The sequence below is a fragment of the Chenopodium quinoa genome, unplaced genomic scaffold, assembly GCF_001683475.1.
Source record: "Chenopodium quinoa cultivar QQ74 unplaced genomic scaffold, ASM168347v1, whole genome shotgun sequence".
NCBI lineage: Eukaryota > Viridiplantae > Streptophyta > Magnoliopsida > Caryophyllales > Amaranthaceae > Chenopodium > Chenopodium quinoa.
In genome coordinates, this window is record NW_018745650.1 from 5681897 (window position 1) to 5704931 (window position 23035).

Consider the following 23035-nt stretch of genomic DNA (forward strand, 5'->3'; position numbering starts at 1 on the left):
CGTACCTTTTTTTTTTTTTTTTTAAACCGTCACTTACGTACCTTAATCGATTTTATTTATTTAACTTTATTTTGGCAAACTTTTACGTTTTTATAAAAACAAATCAAAATAGCTTCCCAATTAATTGCTATATGGGCACAAGCTATTAGACTTGTTTTAAGAAGAGATACTTTGTACTCTATATTTTCTATATTCCATTTTACTTACAACATTCTAATTTTTATGTATGTTGATGAATAATTTCAACCATTAATATCTTTAATTATGATTATGAAAAATATACAAAATGTTAGTATATTGAAAATAGGATAAATTGGTCGCAACAACACCAACTATGATAAAGGTGCGTGTAGCATCACAATCTTTTAAGGGTGCGGTCCACAACACAAACTATGTAATTGGGTGCACATATTAGCATAAATGACACGAATGAACTAAGGTTCCATGGAAAAAAGTGAAATCTTCATTATTTTATAATTGTTTAAACATTTTTTAAACTTACATGATTTTCCATCATGCGTGACTAAATTAGCATTTCCTTTTTTTTTTTTAATCTCCACCATTTAAGCGGATTCCTTCAAAAAGTTAGTGCTATTATTTTCCTTTGTTTGCTTCTTCAATTACTTTTTTCTAATATCAATCTCACATGATTGACTTAGTTTCCTTTCCCTCTCCACTTAGTCATATACAAATTGATAAATAAATAAATAAAAATCATTCGAAAACCTTTATTCTACCAGAGTTCAGGATACATAAGTAACTATCTAATACCAAGCCCCACAAAATGATTCAAAATACTTAATTCAAACTACAATTTTAGAATTGGATTTTAGGATATGCCAAATTGATTTTCTGGTTTTTTATGTTCAACACTTTAATTGTGGAGGTTGATAGTGAATAATATAAAGGGGAAAATTAATTATAATGGAAGAGGAAACTAAGTCAATCACATGAGATGTAAAAAAAAGTAATTGAAGAAACAAACGATAGAAAATAATGGCGATTTTTTTTTGAAATAATTCAATTTAATGGAGGAAATTGAATAGTGTTTAAAGTAAAACAATTAATGGAAGAGAAGACTACTTAGGTACGTGAGATGGAAAATTACGTAGAATGGAATTAAACAAAAAAATATATAAATAAAAAAGCATTAAAAATATTTAAGATTCCACTTTTGAAGAAATCTAAGATATGCCAATGTCATTTATGTTGTTACGTGCACCCAAGTGCAGAGTTTGTGATGTTGAGTTCACCCTCAAAAGGTTGTGCTGCAACACGCACCTTCATCATAGTTATTGCGGCCAATTTTTCCTTGAAAATATGCGAATCTAATAAGATGTCACTTGACTACCATTAATATTTTTAATTATAAAATGTTGGTATAATGTTTTAAAGTACCATTTTACTTTTTAAAGGTCTCTACCATAGCATGTGGTTTTGAAATGTGTCTCAACCATGCCTTAATAGTTATTTCTGGTTTTATAAATTTTCGTTAATTAGATACTTAATATATCATGCATGATTGCATTCTAATACTTCCTCCATTCTTTTTCACTTAACCAAGTGTAATTTGAATACACACGCTTACCTTTGACAGTCTCTTGTGATTTAAGCATAAGAAAAAACATTTATAGTCATGTGTGCTTGTTTGAAATGTTTCAAAAAATGCTACTCCCTCCGTCCTACATTATATTTCCTGTTTTTCTATTTTGGAGACCCAAAATGTTGCTCATGTTTCTATTTTTGAATAGTGTGTAAAGACCATAAAACCCTCATTGTTTTAACTTTATTTATTGAACTTCCTAAATTATCCTTGAATTTTTCACATGTCTTGTACTTTTTCCCACTTTCTCTTTTGTACTTTTTTCCACTTTCTCTCTCTAAATTTTGTTTATAATTTTACTTTTCACTTTTTTTAATATATTTTATCCACTTTCTCCTCCCATTTCTTAAATACCATGAAAAAACACAAATTGGAACTATAAATTGGGATGTAGGGAGTTGAGTACCATAATATGTGTTTTTATATTTTTTTTTACTTATTTTACCTCAGTTAACTATTATGTGCAACAATTGCCAAAAAGGAAGTTCCCTATTATGTGCATCAAATGTTTTTTTCCACTTATAGTAAGTTTTTTTGTGTGAAATGACCAACCTGCCCTCACTTAACCAACTTACCCCCTTAATCATTTCACTAACCATACTATATTATAACCCTAACTTAACTCATCTAATCTTTAAAAAAAAAATTCAAATCTCTCAACATTTAGCTTCATCATCAAATTTCTCTCTCCTCCTTCAATATCAAAATCTCACTCCTCCTTCCTCTTCCCCATCATCTGTCCAGATGTGGAGGTGGTCACCCATTGGTTTCGTGGGTGTGGTGGTTCTGGGCGGCACAAGTTTTGTGGATGGTTGTCTAGGTTTTGTGGGTTTCGTTGGTCGATCTAGGTGTCGGGGTCGTGGGTCTGGGTCTAGGTCTAGGTTTTGTGGTGGTTGATTTCCGAGGGTGGTAGGTGGCGTGGTGCAGGGTTTCGTGGTAGTGGTGGTTTAATTGAGATTAATTCAATTCGTGGTGGTGGTGGTTTAATTGGGGCTTTCGTGGTGGTTTCGGGTTTCTAGTGGTGTTGGTTTTGGAGTGGGTTCATGTTTTGCGGTGGGTTTTGGTGGTGGTTTTAGGTGGGTTCGTGGGTTTTGGTGGTGGTTTGGTGGTGATTGTGGGTTCTGGTTTTGTTGTTGGTGGTGGTGGGTTCGTGGGTTTCGGTGGTGGTTGTGGGTTTTGGGTTTCGGTGGTGGTGGTGGTGGTGATTCTGAGTTCTGGGTTTGGTGGTTTAGTGGTTCTGGTTAATTGTGGTTTTTTTTTTTAAAAAAAAAAATGGATTAATATTTAAGTACATGCTCTTATATTTCAATAATCATGTTTAAAAACTTTTGCCTACGAGCCCGTGTGCAACCCATAACTTTTACATTTTAATTTACGGATTTTTCACCAAATGCCCCGAAGTTATTTTTTTTTATTCACCATATATACCCATGAAAATTTTCAAATTCACCATACACACTTGAGTTTCACAAAAATGTTACCAAATACCCTTAATGACTAATGGCGGTTAATTTCGTTTGTCATTAAGGTTAAATATGCCACATGGCAGCAAGTTATTGGTTATTTTTTAAATTAATTAATTAAATCTTATAAAAAAAAGCTTAAATTTTTTTTTTAAAAACAAAAACAAAACACCACCTCTAACCCACCACCAGCGAGCCACCTTAGCCCAGCCACTCCCCACAACCGACACGGCCACACCCAGCCCAACCTCACCGCCACCGTCGCCTCCTCACCGCGCCAGCAACGCCTTCTGTACAGCCCTGCGCTAGTGCCCGCCCGTTCTCCTAAGCCACCATACCCCCCTCCCTCTTGTTAAACCTTAAAAACCCCTATCCACCTTAGCCGGACATCAGACAACCACCCAGAACCCCTTCGCCGACAGCCAGGTCACCGCTCACTCGCCGCTGCCCACCTTAGCCAAAAACCACCACTTGAAATCCCAAAACCCCAAAATCGAAACACTAAAAATCAAAATCTAGGGTTTCAATTATGGAGTTTTTTTATTTTTTTTTATTTTGGGGTTCGACGTGGTGGATCAAGGGGTGGAGATGGCAGGGGGAGGGGCAGTTTGGGTTCGCCGGTGCGGGGATGGAAGTTTGGACGCCGGCGGTGGTTTGAGTGAAGGGTTTCGAGGGAGAAAGCAGGTGGTTTGAGTTCATCCGTGCGGGGAGTGGGGAGTTTGGCGCCGGCAAGTGGAGTGTCGGGTTTGGGGTGGCGTCAATCCGGGGGTTCAGGCGGTGCAGGAGTTGTGAAGGTGCTGGGATTGCGCCGGTGGTGGCGATGGCTGGCTGTGGTGGCTTGGTGATTTTTTAATTTTTTTTTTTACTTTTTAATAGTTAAATGTATAATTATTTTAAAATTAAAAAAATAAAATAAAAAAACATCCAATAAATGGCTACCACGTGGCATATTTAGCCTTAATGACTAACGGAGTTAACGTATGTTAGTCATTTGGGCATTTAGTGATATTTTTGTTTAACTCAAGGGTATATGGTGAATTTGAGAAATTTCATGGGTATATGATGAATAAAAAAATAACTCATGGGTATTTGGTGAAAAATCCATTTAATTTATATTGTATATACGATACACTTTTATAAATTTGGGCATCGAATGTCACTTTTAGTTTATATTTATATTGTATATCGTATATAAACAATACGTCTTGTATAAAGCAGATTTGTTAATGACAATGCAATATTACACGTAACTGTATTTGTTTATAAATATTAATGTGAGTTTTTGATCAAAACTATTAAAATTTGACTATGAAAAGTCAAAATGGTACTATCAAATTAAGATAGAGGGAGTGGTAGATATATATTTTATTCAAAATTATTTTAAATTTAATCCGTATGTTTCACCTTTATTCAATAAAATGTGATTTAATTTTGTTTATTAAATAATTTTTAAAGGAAAGGTATACATCCTAAGAGTTTTGATATATATTAAAAATATTGATAAGATCATTATAAAAATTCGAGGAGGTCCAAGTTTATCTCTATGATAAATAAAAATTGTTTATCATATAACATTTTGGTAAATAAATTAACTACTCTATTTAGTCATGATCAACTATGGTATCGTTTTTAATGAAAAAGCCATTAATTTATTTACAAAAACACCATGTAATAAACAAAAGTTGTTTATCTTAGAGATAAACATGTATTTCCTAAGTTAATTCGTCAAAAAGAAGTAAATTATTAGATAAGTAATTTCAATTTAGCAAAAATTAGATGGGAAAATAAGAGGGTACTTGTGAATAAATTGATTTTTTTATAGTCAATTACATACATCATTTTGTATCTTTTCTTGATATGGTCGTTGATAACCTTAAAATATCAAATTAAATCTGTTGGACTTAGGGATTTACATTAGGAAATCCAAAGACAGATGATCCCACAAATTCAGTTTATAAATTTGGGCATCGAATGACACTCCTCTCTGATGAGCTCTATGAGGTAATATTCTTGACTCTTATCATCTTTTACATTTTAATTGAAATGTGCTTGAAAATATATGCCCTCTATTCGCCACAAGTAAAGAATAAGTTTATAGCATCATTTTACTCTTACTATTAATGAAGTGAGAAATATGTACTCTCTCGGTTCATCTATAACTGACACATTTTGATTTTCGTCATTATTTAAATAATACCCTAATAAGAAAATAAAGTAGTTATATATGTAATATGTAGATCATTTTATTTCAATTCATCTCAATGTGTGTTTACTACAAAATATTTTTTTTTTTTTTATAATTTTTTCTTACTAACAGCTATATATTTTTATAATTGGGTTTTTGCATTGTTAAATAACAAAACATATGTCAACTAGAAAAGAATAGATGAAGTATATCATTAGCTAATGGCGGATAGTAGCATTATTTTTTGCAATTCCTACTCCCTATCATTTTAAGCATGACTATAGTAGAATTTTTACCTCAAATAATGTAAATTCTCACATACCAAACACCCCCTTAGACACATTGTTTTGTCAATTACTCAATTTCTTTAACCATTTTATTGTCTTAACCTTTGCTAATTTGTTTACTTTGTCTCTTCAGTCTGCCAAAGTTAATTGCAATGGTGAATTCGCAAATTTATATGATAAAAATACGAAGTGCTTACAATATTTTCAAGCTATATCTCATGTAAGTCCTTGAAAAATTGTGTTGGGTGAAAGCAATAAGAAGAGTTTGTGTTGCTATAATTTATCGATGATCATTTATTTAAATTATTTCCTTTAAATAAAATAACTTTCTAATATTCAGTTTTAATATTTTATACATGCAGGCAATGAATGTTGTCTACTTACCAAATATCATGAAAACTAAGTGCTCTTATGTATCTCCTAAACAAGTAAAAAATTCAACACAGAAGTGTATAATAGAAGATCCAGTCGATTATCTGCGTTCCAAAGTTTATTTGTCCACACAACCGTGCCGGCGGGTATATCTTCTTACCTTGATTGTTAGCTTAATACTTCCTCTGCTTTTTTTAGATGTATCACTCTTAAAATTATAGACTCTTAATTAAGCAATTTTGAAGTAGAGAGAGATAGTGTAAAAAAAATAAAAAGGGCTCATATGATATATATGAGAGAGAGAGAAAATTTTAGGTGAAAGGAAATTAATGTATTTAAGTTTAAACTTTTATTTTAAAAAAGTGATGTATCTAAAAATACAAAACAAGTATTAAGAAAAAGATATTTTCTAACATGCATCCATGACTCCATGAGCACACATCAACTCTTAAAAATTTCTTTAATAATATATTCTAACAAATCAAATAAAAATCTTTTCACTACACGGGGTAATTTCCTTAATAATATAATTAAACCCGAAATTTTTTCGAATATTCAATCCAAAATATCCGCAATCAAAAAACCAGATCAGACAAATTAAGTCTTTGACTTCATGTTTGATTCAATATCACATAACATAAGACATTGAATCAAACAAAAATTTCCTACGTAAAAACTACGATCGTTGGGTAAATTTTGCACTATGAAACATCTCTCGCTTATATTGCGGGAAAATACAGACTTATTGGAGAGACAATCTAACGATCCTTTATAGTCGCCCGTGAGTATGTTTTGCTTCTGATTCATCTGATTGTATTCGAAAACTTGATAACTTTTGCAATCTCGCATAATTTTTCACCAACAAATCAATTTCATAACAATCCATAAGATTTACTATCACAAATTTAAAACTAAGAAATTTCTCCCTTGAAAAGAGGAGATAATCAGATAAACCTTGTCTATCGAAAGAGGTTGAAAAACCCTTTATATTTCGAAAGAGATCGGAAACCCTTTCTTTCGAGGGAGAAAGGTTCCTCTCATAGGAAGGAAACTAGGACATTGTCAAGGCTTAAAACTAGTTTGTCACATTCATTCGTTTTATTTTTTCTGAATTTTCAATATAATTGGTTTTTTTTTATTTTAATTTTTTTTAAAAAACCAAGTTTACTTGCTAGCCTATACTTGGGCTAACGACAAACAAGTTCAAGAGGCACTTCATGTTCGAAAGTAGAGGTGGCCAGTGGGCCGGGTTGGACCCAGCCCACCCTAACCCGCACGGCTGGTGGGTCACGTGGGTTCGACCCGGTTTCAACCCGGCACAGCTCAGCACAGCTCGGATGTAACCCGGGTTGTGTCGTGGGTCCAAAATTTTCAACACAACCCATTTCAACCCAGCTCGGTTTAACCCGTTTGATTCGACCCAACTCGCACAACCCGTTTTGACCCATTTAATTCGACACACCTAGCCCGTGAACCCACCTAACCCGACCCACCTAGGCACAACCCAGCACGCACGGCCCACCAACCCGCACGAACCAACTTGCCCAACCCGCACGACCCAACCCGCCCAACCCGCACGGCCCGCACAACCTGCACAGCCCGCACGGCCTAACATCCATTTTTTAAAAAAACGGCTTGTTTTTTGTATGCAATTGTATGTAACGGCTAGTTTTTTGTATGTAACGGCTAGTTTTTTTAGTGTATGATCATCCCTTCAATTTTCCCTATAAATACCAATTCCATTTCATTCAAATTTCCACACAACTCAATCTTTCTTTCTCTCTTACTCAAAAATTCTTAATTGTTCTCAAATTCTCAAGTAGAGGTGTCCACCGTGCGAGTCGTGCGAGCTGGGTTAGGGTTAGGTGGGTCGCGGGTTGGGGTTTCATGACACACGGCACGACACACGTAGGGTAGGGTGGGCCGGGTCGTGGGTTGGGTCGGAGAAGTTGGACACACCAGGGTTAGGTTCGTGGGTTAGACGAGTCGTGGGTGGGTCGAGCTGGGTTTGTGGGTTAGACGGATCGTGGGTGGGTCGAGCTGGGTTTGTGGGTTAGACGGGTCATGGGTGGGTCGAGCTAGGTTCGTGGGTTAGACGGGTCAAGGTGGGTTAGTGAGTTAGGGTGGGTCGAAGGGTGGGTTAGTGGGTTAGGGTCGGGTGGGTTTGTGGGTTAGGTGGGTTAGGGTCGGGTGGGTTAGTGGGTTAGGGTCGGGTGGGTTTGTGGGTTAGGTGGGTTAGGGTCGGGTGGGTTTGTGGGTTAGGGTCGGGTGGGTTCGTGGGTTAGGGTCGGGTGGGTTGTGTGGTGTTTTAATTTTTACAAAATTAACAATTTGATGGCTTGCTCTTAATTAAGATGCCTACGTATCCTTATATTATAAAATAAGGAATCAAAGCCAGCGTAGTTCTTATATTGTACTTCTTTTGAAATTTGGGGGGGGGGGGCTTGGACCTATCTTTAGAAAACTAAAATTTAATTTTGCAATTAAATTGTAATTTTCGAAAAATAAGTTGCCTACGTATCCCGAAAGAATCAAAGCCCACGTAGTTCTTAGCGTACCTGATTTAGACTTTTCTAGCCACCCATGTTTGTTGCATCATCATCCCCGGAAGCTGCATCATCCGTTGACGACTCCAATATCATCACAGGATCATCTTCATCGTCTTCGTCTTCCTTTAAACCTTGAGTTCTTCTTTCAGCTTGATCCCAATCTTTCTTACAAACACAAATTTGAATGCTTTCCGGAGTTAAGCGAGATCTTTTTTCATCTAACACTCTTCTACCTGCACTAAAAGCAGACTCGGAAGCAACAGATGAAGCGGGAACTGCAAGTATATCTTTTGCAATTCTCGCCAATATAGGAAAACTTTTTTTATGTTCTTGCCACCATTTTATAATTTGAAAGTTGTTGTTGGTCTCATGTTGATATGACAAATAATCATTAATAGCAAGTGTTGAAGAAGATGATGATGAGAATGATGTAGATGCTTTGTGTTTTTTTTTCATAACTTTATCAAGAAAACCAAATCTAGAATCGGAAGTGCTAGTAGTAGTTGGTGCCAAATCAAAACCATAAATAGATGCATAATGATCATAAAGGTCTCCCAAAACAGATTTGCATTTGTTAATATATTCACTAACATCATAATCGATACTTAAACTTGTATAATAAAATTCTAAAAGATTTTCCAAACCTTCAGCTTTGACACCGGGGTCAAGAATAGCAGCAATTCCATAAATGATTGGAAATTCACTAAAATAAGTATGCCACTTACGTTTCATGCTATCAAGAACGGGACGAAGTCCATCAATCTTCATATGCTCTTCGATGGTGTGAACAACTTTAACACACTCAATTATGACTAAGTGAATGTTAAGCTCATAAATATAAGAGAAAGTATGAGTTGCATTATCAAAAGCATTTAAAACATCATGAACAAAAGAAGCATTAGTCCAATGACTTTCGGTTATTAACTCAGTAGGATCAACACGAGTCTCATTGTAAAGTTGGGTTAAAATGTCACGATACTTTATAGCATCACTCAACAACTTGAAAGTAGAATTCCAACGGGTAGGGGTATCAATAGACCATTGTCTTTTCTTAAGACCTCTCTCTTTACACATAGCTATGTACTTTCTTCTAACTGACTGAGTAATCCTAATCCATTTTATAACTGTTCTAATTGGGTTTAGCAATGGTTGCAACTCAGCGGGTTGTGCGGGTTGTGCGGGCCGTGCGGGTTGTGCGGGCCGTGCGGGTTGTGCGGGCCGTGCGGGTTGTGCGGGCCGTGCGGGTTGTGCCGGCCGTGCGGGTTGGGTGGGTCATGCGTGCGGGTTGGGTGGGTCATGCGTGCGAGTTAGGTGGGTTGGCTCGTGCGGGTTGGGTGGGTCATTCGTGCGGGTGGGCCGTGCGGGCTGGGTTGTGCCAGGTGGGTCGGGTTAGGTGGGTTCACGGGCTAGGTGTGTCGAATTAAATGAGTCAAAACGGGTTGTGCGATTTGGGTCGAATCAAACGGGTTAAACTGAGCTGGGTTGAAATGGGTTGTGTCGAAAATTTTGGACCCACGACACAACCCGGATTAAATCCGAGCTGTGCCGGGCTGTGCCGGATTGAAACCAGGTCGGACCCACGTGACCCACCAGCCGTGCGAGTTAGGGTGGGCTGGGTCCAACCCGGCCCACTGGCCACCTCTATTCTCAAGTGTTATATAGAGTTTTATTTTTGTTAAAAAAAATCTCCTTAATAATATTATTAATATTCTTAAGATTCTAAAAAAAAAAAAAAAATTCTTCTCCATATTATAATTAGTAATCATAAAAAAAAAAAAAAAAAAAAAAATGGGCTCAAGAGGAGGAATGGGAAGGAGTCAAAGTGGTGGTCGAAGTGGTGGCCAAAGGAGTGGTGGTGCAAATTTTTCGTATGAAATTAATACGGAAAATTTAAACCAATTTGTCAATGAATATGGAGATTATGGTTTAGGAGATAGGCAAAATATTCAATCGCCTCCACCACAACATTTCTCCCACCAATCATCGAGTTCAACTATGCCACCACCATCGCAACCAACATCACAACCAACATCTCAACTTTCATCTCAAGGTAATTTCTAATTAAATTTTGGGTTTTTCTAAGCTATGCCCTTAAGGTAGTTGAGTTTCTAAGGTGTACCCATGCTTTTTCAAATTTCTAAGTTATGCCCCTCAACTCACTACCATTAATGAATGGTACCCTCCTTGGGACTTCCACGTCATCTAAAGTTAGCTATAAGTTTAATAAAAAGATGATAAAAGGTAAGGAAATGATAGGAGAAAGAAATCTTAGCCACCGCAACCCTAATAACAAAAACTGAAGCCACGAAATCACACTCTCAATTAACTTTTAAACAACTAATAAGGGTACATTTTGGTATTGATAAGTAGTTGAAGGGCACGTCTTAGAAACTTGAAAAAGCATGGGTACACCTTAGAAACTCGACTACCTTAGGGGTATAGCTTAGAAAAACCCTTAAATTTTTATTGTTATGAATATTTAAAAAAAACTATTATTAATGATTATAAAGTTAGTTTAGTTTCCAATTTTCTATGATTTACAATTAGTTAATTACCATGAAAAATGCGTTTAAATAATTATAATTAAAATATTTAAAATTTAAAAGCTTATCTTCATGAATAGAGTTTAAAATTAAATTCAATAATTTGATTTATGAAAGGTGGTGGCGGTGAAAGTAGAGTTCGAGCACAATATTCTTGGGTGTGGAAACATTTTGAACGAGTTGAGGTCACACCCCCGGGATGGCAACCCGGTCAACCAAAGAGGTTCACGTGTACATGCCTAGTTTGCAAGGCGCTAGGTGCAACTGTCAAGTCATATAATTGGAAAACGGGAGATTGAGCCGGAACCTTGAGTCGGCATTTGCAAAATAAACACGACTTGTTCGAAAATGGCCCCCGTCCTTCGATGGGTGGCGTCCAAACACAATTGGGTGGATACATGAACCAACCCGGCGGAGGTACACCTTTCATTTATAATAAAGATAGAATGATTGATGAAATGAGTACTTTAGTTATTGCTAATGAATACCCTTTTAGTTACGGTGAAAATGCAAATGTTGAGCATTTTAATAAAGTTGCATAACAACCTGCATTTACTCGTGTCCCCCGAAATACCCTAAGACGTTGTACACAAACTTCTTATTATAAGTATATGAGTGGTTTGATTGAATTATTTCGTACTTTTGATGGTCGTGTTAGTTTTACAAGTGATACATGGACTTCTAGTTTTGGCGAACCTTTTCTTTGCATTACTGCTCATTGGGTGGATGATGATTGGTTTATTCAAAAACGTATACTATGTTTTAAAGCTATGGAAGAAAGACATACTGGTTTTAACATCAAAGTTCGTATTTTGGATTGTTTAAAAGCATTTCACTTGAATAATAAAGTTTTTTCTTTGTCTCTTGATAATGCAACTGCAAACACAAAGTGTATTGACTATTTGAAAAATGACTCCGAGTTGCATTTGTTGTTGGGGGGTCTCTTGCATGTTAGATGTTGTGCTCATATTTTGAATTTGTCTGTTCAAGAGGGTCTCGCTGAGTTGCAACCATTGCTAGACCCAATTAGAACAGTTGTAAAATGGATTAGGATTACCCAGTCAGTTAGAAGAAAGTACATAGCTATGTGTAAAGAGAGAGGTCTTAAGAAAAGACAACGGTCTATTGATACCCCTACCCGTTGGAATTCTACTTTCAAGTTGTTGAGTGATGCTATAAAGTATCGTGACATTTTAACCCAACTTTACAATGAGACTCGTGTTGATCCTACTGAGTTAATAACCGAAAGTCATTGGACTAATGCTTCTTTTGTTCATGATGTTTTAAATGCTTTTGATAATGCAACTCATACTTTCTCTTATATTTATGAGCTTAACATTCACTTAGTCATAATTGAGTGTGTTAAAGTTGTTTACACCATCGAAGAGCATATGATGATTGATGGACTTCGTCCCGTTCTTGAGAGCATACTTATTTTAGTGAATTTCCAATCATTTATGGAATTGCTGCTATTCTTGACCCGGTGTCAAAGCTGAAGGTTTGGAAAATCTTTTAGAATTTTATTATACAAGTTTAAGTATCGATTATGATGTTAGTGAATATATTAACAAATGTAAATCTGTTTTGGGAGACCTTTATGATCATTATGCATCTATATATGATTTTGATTTGGCAACACCAACTACTACTAGCACTTCCGATTCTAGATTTGGTTTTCTTGATAAAGTTATGAAAAAAAAACCACAAAGCATCTGCATCATTCTCATCATCATCTTCTTCAACACTTGCTATTAATGATTATTTGTCATATCAACATGAGACCAACACCAAAATTCAAATTATAAAATGGTGGCAAGAACATAAAAAAAGTTTTCCTATATTGGCGAGAATTGCAAAAGATGTACTTGCAGTTCCCGCTTCATCCGTTGCTTCCGAGTCTGCTTTTAGTGCAGGTAGAAGAGTGTTAGATGAAAAAAGATCTCGCTTAACTCCGGAAAGCATTCAAATTTGTGTTTGTAAGAAAGATTGGGATCAAGCTGAAAGAAGAACTCAAGGTTTAAAGGAAGACGAAGACGATGAAGATGATCCTGTGATGATATTGGAGTCGTCAACGGATGATGCAGCTTCCGGGGATGATGATGCAACAAACATGGTTGGCTAGAAAAGTCTAAATCAGGTACGCTAAGAACTACGTGGGCTTTGATTCTTTCGGGATACGTAGGCAACTTATTTTTCGAAAATTACAATTTAATTGCAAAATTAAATTTTAGTTTTCTAAAGATAGGTCCAAGCCCCCCCTCCCCCCAAATTCCAAAAGAAGTACAATATAAGAACTACGTTGGCTTTGATTCCTTATTTTATAATATAAGGATACGTAGACATCTTAATTAAGAGCAGCTGAGCAAGTCATCAAATTGTTAATTTTGTAAAAATTAAAACACCACACAACCCACCCGACCCTAACCCACGAACCCACCCGACCCTAACCCACGAACCCACCCGACCCTAACCCACGAACCCACCGGACCCTAACCCACAAACCCACCGGACCCTAACCCACCCGACCCTAACCCGCCTAACCCACTAACCCACCCTTCGACCCACCCTAACCCACTAACCTACCTTGACCCGTCTAACCCACGAACCCAGCTCGACCCACCCACGACCCGTCTAACCCACGAACCCAGCTCGACCCACCCATGACCCGTCTAACCCACGAACCCAGCTCGACCCACCCACGACTCGTCTAACCCTCAAACCTAACCCTGGTGTGTCCAACTTCTCCGACCCAACCCACGACCCGGCCCACCCTACCCTACGTGTGTCGTGCCGTGTGTCATGAAACCCCAACCCGCGACCCACCTAACCCTAACCCAGCTCGCACGACTCGCACGATGGACACCTCTATTCGAAAGGTATGGAAGATTATTGACAAGTTATTTATGGTCCAATTATTATTTATGCATCTTATTAGATATCACTTACCAGTAAAATGATTTAATCTATAGTTATGACAGTAATTGAATTATATCAGGGCATGGTAAATTATTGGGTAAGATGTAATGTAAGCATATCATATATACAAAGTGTGGAAAGTACTGTAAGCTATCATCAAAGCTTTGGAAAAACGTTCCTCCGTTCACTAATATACAGGTAATGCATCTCTCAATCCTAGATTTCCTATTATGTCGTGTTTCATATTGGTTTTATTTAGAGGATTTACGTATTTCGAAACCCAAAAGCATTACTATAAACTAAGTTTAACCCTGTGCAATGCACTATTATCATATAATGATAGTGGAATTATAAAAATGACTTAATTCAACAACTAACTCTTAAAAATTTTACAAAAAAAAGAGATATACGCAAGAGAAAATATAAACATAAAAAAAGACATATAATAATTTAAATGGACAACAGGAAGTTTATTTTATATTTTAAATGCACTATTTATAACGTTGTTAAGTAATACTCCCTCCGTCTCCAAATATTCTTCCCATTTGGACTGTGTACGTTTGTCAATGCAAAACTTTGATCATAAATATCGTTAGTTGCTCATTAGTGAAAAATAAAACAATTGAATATTAATAAGGAAAAATTGCCCTGAATAATCCGACCTTTGCCTCATTTGCCCAAAAATAATCCCACATTTGGATTATTTTTTAATAATCTATCCTTTATACTCAATCTGCTCATAATGGTCCCAAGTGACCGGTTACCTATTAAATAGGTAATTTTTTTTTGTTTAAAGTATACGTGTCACCGTATAATTTGTGTAAAATTTTAAATTAAAAAAAATAGAATTTTTAAAAAAAAAAAAATCGGCAGCCACCCACTCCCCCGGCCCCAGCCACCGCAATATCCGTCGAATTGCATCCACCCACCGTGAGATCGAAGCTCGCGATGCAAGATGTACTGTGTCATCCTTGTCCCTACTGTTGGTGATTTGAGCGGCCGAAATCGGGCCGGGGGAAGGTAAGGGAGGCCGAAATCAGGGCGGGGGAAGGTAAGGGAGGCCGAAATCAGGGCGGGGGAAGGGAAGAGAGGTCGGAATCGGGACATGGGAACGATAGAGGTGCCGGAATCAAGACGGGGGAACGATAGAGGTGCCGGAATCGGGACGGGGTTTTCCGAAATCGAGGGTGAGGGATGGTTATTGCTTGCTAGTGCATCCCGAAATGCTGCCTGGTTTTCGGGGGAGGGTCTGGGGTGTTAGTGGTTCAGGGGAGGGGGGTCAAGCGGCCCCGGCGCTGGGTTGAGGGATTGGGTGGCTTGAGCCGTAGGCCAGGGACGGGGAGTCAGGCGGCGGGGAGAGTGGCTTTGACTAGTGGGGTGGTTTTGTTAAATAATTAAATAATTTTTTTTTTCTTAAAAATATAACTTTTTAAAAATTTATTTTCTTTTATTTTTATTTTTTGACCAATCACTGGTCGACATGTGTCAGGTAACTTGTTATAACAAGTTACATGAGCGGTTGGGACAATTTTGAGCTGATTGACATCAAAGGTCAGATTATTAAAAAATAATCGAATGGTTGGATTATTTTGGGTGCCTGAGGCAAAGGTCGGATTATTCTGGGCAATTTTTCCTATTAATAAACTATTCATTAAGACGAATCAAATAAAACCCGATATGACTATGTTATATGCCACTACAAGAAAACAACTTGATTCCGACGGAAAAAATCCGTCGGAAACATCGGAAATTCTGTCGGAAAATGGTCTTCCGATGGAATTTCGTCAGAATCTGTCTGTCGCAAAACCCTTTGTAGGAAATTCGACCTTTTCCGACGGAATTTCCGTCAGAAGGCTTGTTTCCGACGGATCTAATTCTGTCGGCGCCTTTTTTGACTTTAATTGAAATTCCGTCGCAATTTTCCGACGGAAATTTCCGTCGGAGTTGGAGAGGTTTCCGACGGAAATTTCCGTCGGAAGAGGTGTATTCCGACGGAAATTTCCGTCGGAAAAGTCAATAAAAAAATTAAAAAAAAACCTACCCCACCCATATCCACCACTTCCCACACCCCTGCTCACCACCCCAACCCACCCCACCGCCACCCCCTAACCCACCACCCCACCCACCAGAACGTACCAACGTAACCCCAACCCACCCCACCGCCACCCCCTAACCCACCACCCCACCCACCAGAACGTACCAACGTAACCCCAACCCACCCCACCACCGTAACCCCATTAGCCACCCCCTAACCAACCACGACCCACTGAACCCTAACCCACCACCAAATTCCCCACCCAACCCAAACCCACCCAATCCAGATCAACCACCCAACCCAAACCCACCCAATCCAGATCTACCACCCAAACCACCCCACCACCCACCTAAAACCACCGCCGCCGCCGCCGAAACAAACCCACCCACCACCACCCCACCCCACCTAACACCGTACCCACCCTCCACCACATGAAAAAAAATTAAAACACAAAAATAAATCCGAAAAATGAGAAATAAAAAAACGAAAAAAAAAACTAAACAACCACCCACACACTACCACCAGCCACAATTAAAAAAAAATCCGAAAAAGTAAGAAACACAAAACAGAAAAAAAAAAATCTAAATAAATTTTTTTTGCAAACTAGATCTAAAAAAAAATCAAACCAAATTAATAGACCGAAAACGAAGACATACCTTCAATTCCACAGGAAAAACGTCGAATTTGGGCTTTAAAGGTCAAATTCGACCATGAAAACTCTAGATCTAGAGTTTTCATTGTCGAATTTGATCATAAACACCGTAATTATTTGCTTGTTGACGAAAATCCGAAAACCCATAGTAATTTGTTGTCAAAAATCGAGGAAAAAAACCCAAGAAGAAACAGAGAACAAAAATGAAGAGGAAAGAGAAGAGGGAGAAAGGAAAGAGAAAAGAAAGAAAAGAAGGAGAAAGGTGATGGAGAAAGGAAAGAGAAACGGAAAAGAAGAAGGAGAAGAGAGGAGAGAGAAGGAGAAGAGAGGCAGAGAGAGAAGGAGAAGAGAGGAGAGAGAAGGAGAAGAGATGCGGAGAGAAGAGGAGAGGAGAGAGAAATGAGAAATAAAAGGAGAGGGGGGAATCCGGGTTTTTTAGGAGATTTAAGGGTTTTTTTTTTTATTATTATTCAATTATATTCCGACGGAATATTCCGTCGAAAAGCCCATAAATTCCGTCGGATTTTTTATTTCGTGGGAAATCCGTCGGAAATTTCCGACGGAATATAAATCCGTCGGAATATATGGGATTTTCGAGGGAAATTCATGTTCGTCGAAAATAGGCCTATTTCTTGTAGTGTGTATTAAGAGTAATTTAGAATATTCTCTCACCTTATAAATAGTGTCTAAATTACAAATAGGAAGAACAAAAAGGATAATAAATCAAAGTGCTTTTATTTCTTGGAGGTCTATCTTGGATAATATCGTGCTCTGCCAGGACATTTTAAAAGACTATAATAATGTAAGAAAGGCCCCTAGATGCACAATTAAAGTAGACATCAAGAAAGCTTATGACTCCATTAACTGGGTGTTTATCAAAGATATGCTGTATAGTCTTGGGTTCCCCTGTCAGTTTGTAAACTGGTTGATGGAGTGCATCTCCACCCCTGCTTACTCTATTATGCTCAATGGTGGGCTGTTTGGTTTTTTCAAGGGTGCTCAGGGTATCAGGCAAGGAGATCCCATGTCTCCTCTCATTTTTGTTCTGTGCATGGAGTATTTGAGTAGGTTGCTGAAAAAAGTGGGACAGAAGAGAGGTTTTGCTTTTCATCAGAGATGCAAGCCTATGAGACTGAATCATCTCATCTTTGCTGATGATTTAATGCTTTTTTCTAGAGGGGGTAAGTTTTCTGTTAACCTGTTGTCAAGAGCCCTTAAGAGGTTTGCTAAGGTTTCTGGCTTACAGGCAAACACTGATAAAACTTCAATCTACTTTGGGAGCATGGATGATAATGAGAAGACAAGTATCTTGGATATGACTGGTTTTAGGGAGGGTAGCTTTCCTTTTAGGTCTCTTGGAATCCCCCTAATGCCAAGTACCTAAAAGTGACTGATTTTGATGTATTGATTGACAAAATGCTGGCAAGAATTTAGTGTTGGTCTATTAGACACCTGTCCTATGCTGCTAGAACAGTTCTTATCAATTCTGTCCTGTTGAGCCTTCACACTTTTTGGGCTTAATGTGTTATGTTACCAAAGAATGTGATTGAGAGAATTAACCAGCTCTGTAGAGCTTTTTTGTAGGATGGTTCTGCTGTCCTCTCTAAAGTCCCCCCAATCTCTTGGGACTGGATTGCTAGGCCTAAAAATATTGATGGCTTAGGTATTAGAAAATGTTCTCTATGGAACAAGGCTGCTTTGGGGAAGTATGTATGGAAGGTTGCAACTAAAGAAGATTCTTTGTGGGTTAAGTGGGTCCACTCTGTCTATATCAAGAATAAAGATTGGAATGGCTACAAACCAAGCAAGTGTGCTTGTTGGGCATGGAAGAAAGTCTGTAGATTAAAGGATGAGATGGCTGAAGGTTTTCAAGACTGTAAATGGCTTGATTCAGGTTATACTATTTCAAATGGATACAAATGGCTACAAGTCTGAATTCTAGAGTCAACTGGACTCCCTGGATTTGGAACAATTTTAATATTCCTAAACAGGCTTTCATTGCTTGGCTTGCTGTTCATGGCAGACTGAAGACTAGGGACAGGTTGATCAAGTTTTCAGCCTGTGTGGATGGGGCCTGCTTACTGTGTGGGGATGCTGATGAATCCCATGACCACCTGTTCTTTGACTACAACTACAGTTTAGAGTGCCTGAAGATCATTTGTCCTTGGCTGGATTTGGGTGTGAGAGATTACTCATTAACCTCGGTTTGGAAGCATTGGAGAAGGATCACCTGTGGTTCTGTCAAGAGGAAGCTAGTGTTGTCCGTCCTCACTGCTCTAGTATATCACATCTGGCAGGCTAGGAACACAGCTTTATGGCAGAAGGCTGTTATGCACCCCCGGAAGCTTTGTAAAGTGATGTGTAATGAAGTTGTAATTCGATGTTAGCAATTAATTACTAATTCTTGGAGTAGGTCGGATTGTAAATGGCTTATGTTTGTTAAGGCTAGCATGCCAAGATAAGTTGGCTTTGTATTCTTGTATGCCTTTTTTTCCCTAGGTTTTGCTTGTTTTTTTTAGTTTGGTGTTTTGGTCCCTGTTTGGGGCTGTTGTAGTCATGATAAGGGCTTTTTGTGACCTTTTTTTGGTAATAAAATGTTACTTACTTACCTAAAAAAAAGGAATTAAAATAAAAAAAAAAAAGGAGAAAGGAGACGAAGGTAGTAATGATTTAAGAGAATTTGGTTGTAACTGCACCAACTAAGCACAATACGCACGCAATATCATAAAGTATTTTGGGTGCAAACAACATCATAGAGGTAATCATGCCTGACTAGGATTGTTGGCCCTGGCCTCGCCCAACTTGGCCTAAAAAATGCCCAGGTTTGGGAAGCCTTTTTGGGTTTGAAGTCCGGGCTCTAGTCAGCACATCTATTAGGTAGCCTAAAATTAAATTATTAGTAATAATTTTGATTTGGCCCGTAAAATGACCAGAAAAACCTGCTACTTTTGGCCCAAAGGCCCAGAATAACAAGTTTGGACATAAGTCTTTTGGCTTGAATTTAGACATAGCTTAGCTCGAATATCGTTCTTATAGTCATGTGAAATCTTGTTAGATTTTGTTTCAGTTTATACTTTACTAATATCAAATTTTTATAAATTTTACGTATTAATATTAAAATATATTAATGATTAAAACAACGCATTAACAAGCTTATAATGAAAAGTGTTGTATTAAGAAGAAAACTTTTATTTCTTGTGTACACTGCAGTGGGGATCAAGATGCACGAATACCATACTTGAACACGCAAGAGTGGATCTATAAACTAAATCTTTCGACAGAGAATAATTGGGGCCCATGGTTCGTTAACGGGCAAGTTGCTGGGTAAGTTATTATTGCAAGAGTGCCATGTATAGGCAGGCGTATAGCTGTATACTTCAAGACCACAAAACAAATTATATTACAAGTACATTGGTGAAATTTTTTAATAGAAAATAAAAGTTAATCACCTTATTAATTAAGATAAATATTTTTTAAAAAATTGGATATACAATAAACTATTGTACATACGCTAAAAAGTTACCTTAAAATAATCAAAAGTTACCCTGTAATGAATGAAATTTACCCAGTATATAAGTTACCTAGATATAAATAAAAGTTATTTATGCTATATTGATAAATGTTACCTAAAAAAGTCTAAAAATTACCTCGATGTACAATAATATTACTGTACATTGGATGTATACAAAAGTTTTTGATTTATTAAATGGTAAAATTGTAAATAAAGAAACAAATTTTTAATAAATATGGGGCCCACAATTGTTGATACTTACTCCGTGTTTAAATAAATGAAACATTGTTCTTTTGCGGCCGTGTTTAAATAAATGAAACGTTTTATTTAACTCTATTTTTTAATAACTAGGTTAAATAGCGTGCCATGCACGATGATTTATAGTTATATATAGTTATAGATTATTGATCGATAAGTATTATAATCATAAATTAGTCGAGGAATAATAAAAGTATGTGATAGGCTGATTTGTTATTTACATTTTTTAATTGTAGCATCTAATACACAACTTTTAAGAATATAATATTGTGATTTATAGTTGCCCAATTTTTTTTAAGAAAGATTTTTGAAATCTTTTTATTTTAAATATATTATTTACTACATTTTTTTTAATATGGAATACGTATGAAACATAATATTATTTTGTAAATGATTTGTTACCTTAACTAATAGATTTTTTTAATAAAAAATGAAAAATAACTAAGGACACACCAGGAGATGACACGTGTCATTACAGGTGTGTCTTTTAGTATATGTTATTATGATTGATTGATTGATTTATTGATGATTCTCTCTATTTTTTAATAATATTCTACTAACTAATGATCTCCATAAAACCCCTTACTTTCTTCTCTCTCCTCAAACTGATGCTCTAATACCTATTATTTTAATAAATTCAACTAACCTTTTTAAAACTCCGTGAAAATCAAAACGTTTTATTTATTTAAACACGGAGGGAATATAATTCTGAAAATGACATGCCGACTCGACATTTTTGTTGATTTATTTATGATTTTGCCACTTGATAAACGAATTTTGTTTATCAGGGTGATAAATTGTAGCTTCCTCAAAATTTAATTGTCACACAACTTGGGTGTGATTGATTCATTTTGTTGAAAAAAAATTTGTAGGATGGTTTAAATGATGTAGAGGAGTGAGAAAAGGTAAATTGAGATTGAAGGATGATATAAAATTTCACCTAACTTTTATATGTGGCTGATCACACGTATGACCAATTATTATAGAAATTACTTCATTACCTTTATAAGAATTACTCAATCAGTGTTATAGGGTTACTTCGTTAGTGTTATAGGAGTTACTTCATTAATTTTATAAGAGTTATTTTGCTCTTTTACGAACAGCGATATGGTGTGGCCAGCCGCACTCTGCACACAAAACGCACTGATAAAATTTTATTATCATGAATGATGAGGACCTAACTCTTTAAAAATTATGTGCAGGTATCTTACGGAATATTCAAGTACTTCTTATCATTTAGCTTTTGCTACTGTTAAGGTAAGATGTATAATTTTCTTTTTATATTTAATTTTACATAAAAATTTAATAATTGCCAAACATAATTTACTAATTTTTTATATTATTATTGATTATTAAAAATTTATAGGGAGGAGGGCACACTCCTCAGGAGGAGAAGCCTCGAGAATGCTTTGCCATGATCAATAGGTGGTTAGGAATGAGCCCTATGTAATTAAGGATCATGTTAACATTATGTTACTACTCCATATGTTAACTAGGTTAGTGTTCATGAACAGATAATTGCTGTAATAAGAATATTTGAGTAGACTACGATTACATATGATTATCGCTTACATGCCATGCATTAGAATTATTTTGAACAATATGGGTGGATTTGCCGAGTAACAATTTGTGTTGTTTTAGTTAATTTTGCCTTTAAATAATGTAAGATATTTTGACATACAATATCATCCTATATTTACGGCTTTGGAGCAGTCGATGGAAGAATGCGGGGTAGCTTGGCGTTAGTACGACAAAAATGGAGTGGTTTTCTTCATATCAGCAGAAAGTTGGGGAAGATCAGTGGTGGTTCTGAGCATATGTAGGGTGGTCGATTGCTTAGGGTCCCTCAATTTTTGAAATTTACTTGTACAAAATGAAAAGAAACTTCTTAATTAATAATCTTATCTTGAATTTTATCATAAAATTTATAATATAGTAAAATATTGTTGTTGATAAAAATCAACGGAGTTTCTATATCCTTCAAAAAATGATTTTAGGGCCCAATTTTACAAAAATTGCACAGGACCATTTTTAGTGTTAATATTTTAGCCCCGCCTATGGGGAAGATAGATTATGGGAGCAGTTCCTACGTGATGGTGTGAGTAGCCAATTTCGCTCTCTCTCTTTCTCTGTTTTCATATCTCCCTCTATCTTATAATAATTGGCATAGTTAAACTTTGCACACATGTCGTCACATTAGTTTGATCTTGTTTATGTATAGTTAAATGTTAGTAAAAATTATAAAATAATATTATATTATGAAACTTTATGCTAATACATAGAGTATTTAATAACATACTAGTCTAGGGCCCGTGCCATGCACGATTATTATTAAAACTCAATTTATTATTACGCTAACAATATACTTGTAATTATTATTTTTGTAAGGACACCTATCAATATAGTTAATACTTCTCCAATTTGTTAATATTTTTTTATAGTAAAATCAATTCATTAAAAAACAAAACTACAGATGTACTATGTGTGTTTTATTTAACTTACTTTCTCCATATTTTTTTTTGGTGTTTAGAGAGCTATAAGGGCGGGTGTTGCGAATCGATTCCAAGATCTCGTGGAACTGGGAGGAAAGCTCTAACCACCTGAGCTATCCCTCACTCTCTTCTTACTTTCTCCATTTTGAGTAACTAATACTTCATCTAT

The 23035-nt window shown here is 36.5% G+C and overlaps 1 pseudogene; it reads left to right on the forward strand.

Annotated features, from left to right (window-relative positions):
- The window catches only part of LOC110717030, a 34213-nt pseudogene extending 12337 nt beyond the window's left edge, over positions 1-21876 (forward strand).
- Positions 21877-23035: the final 1159 nt, after the last annotated feature.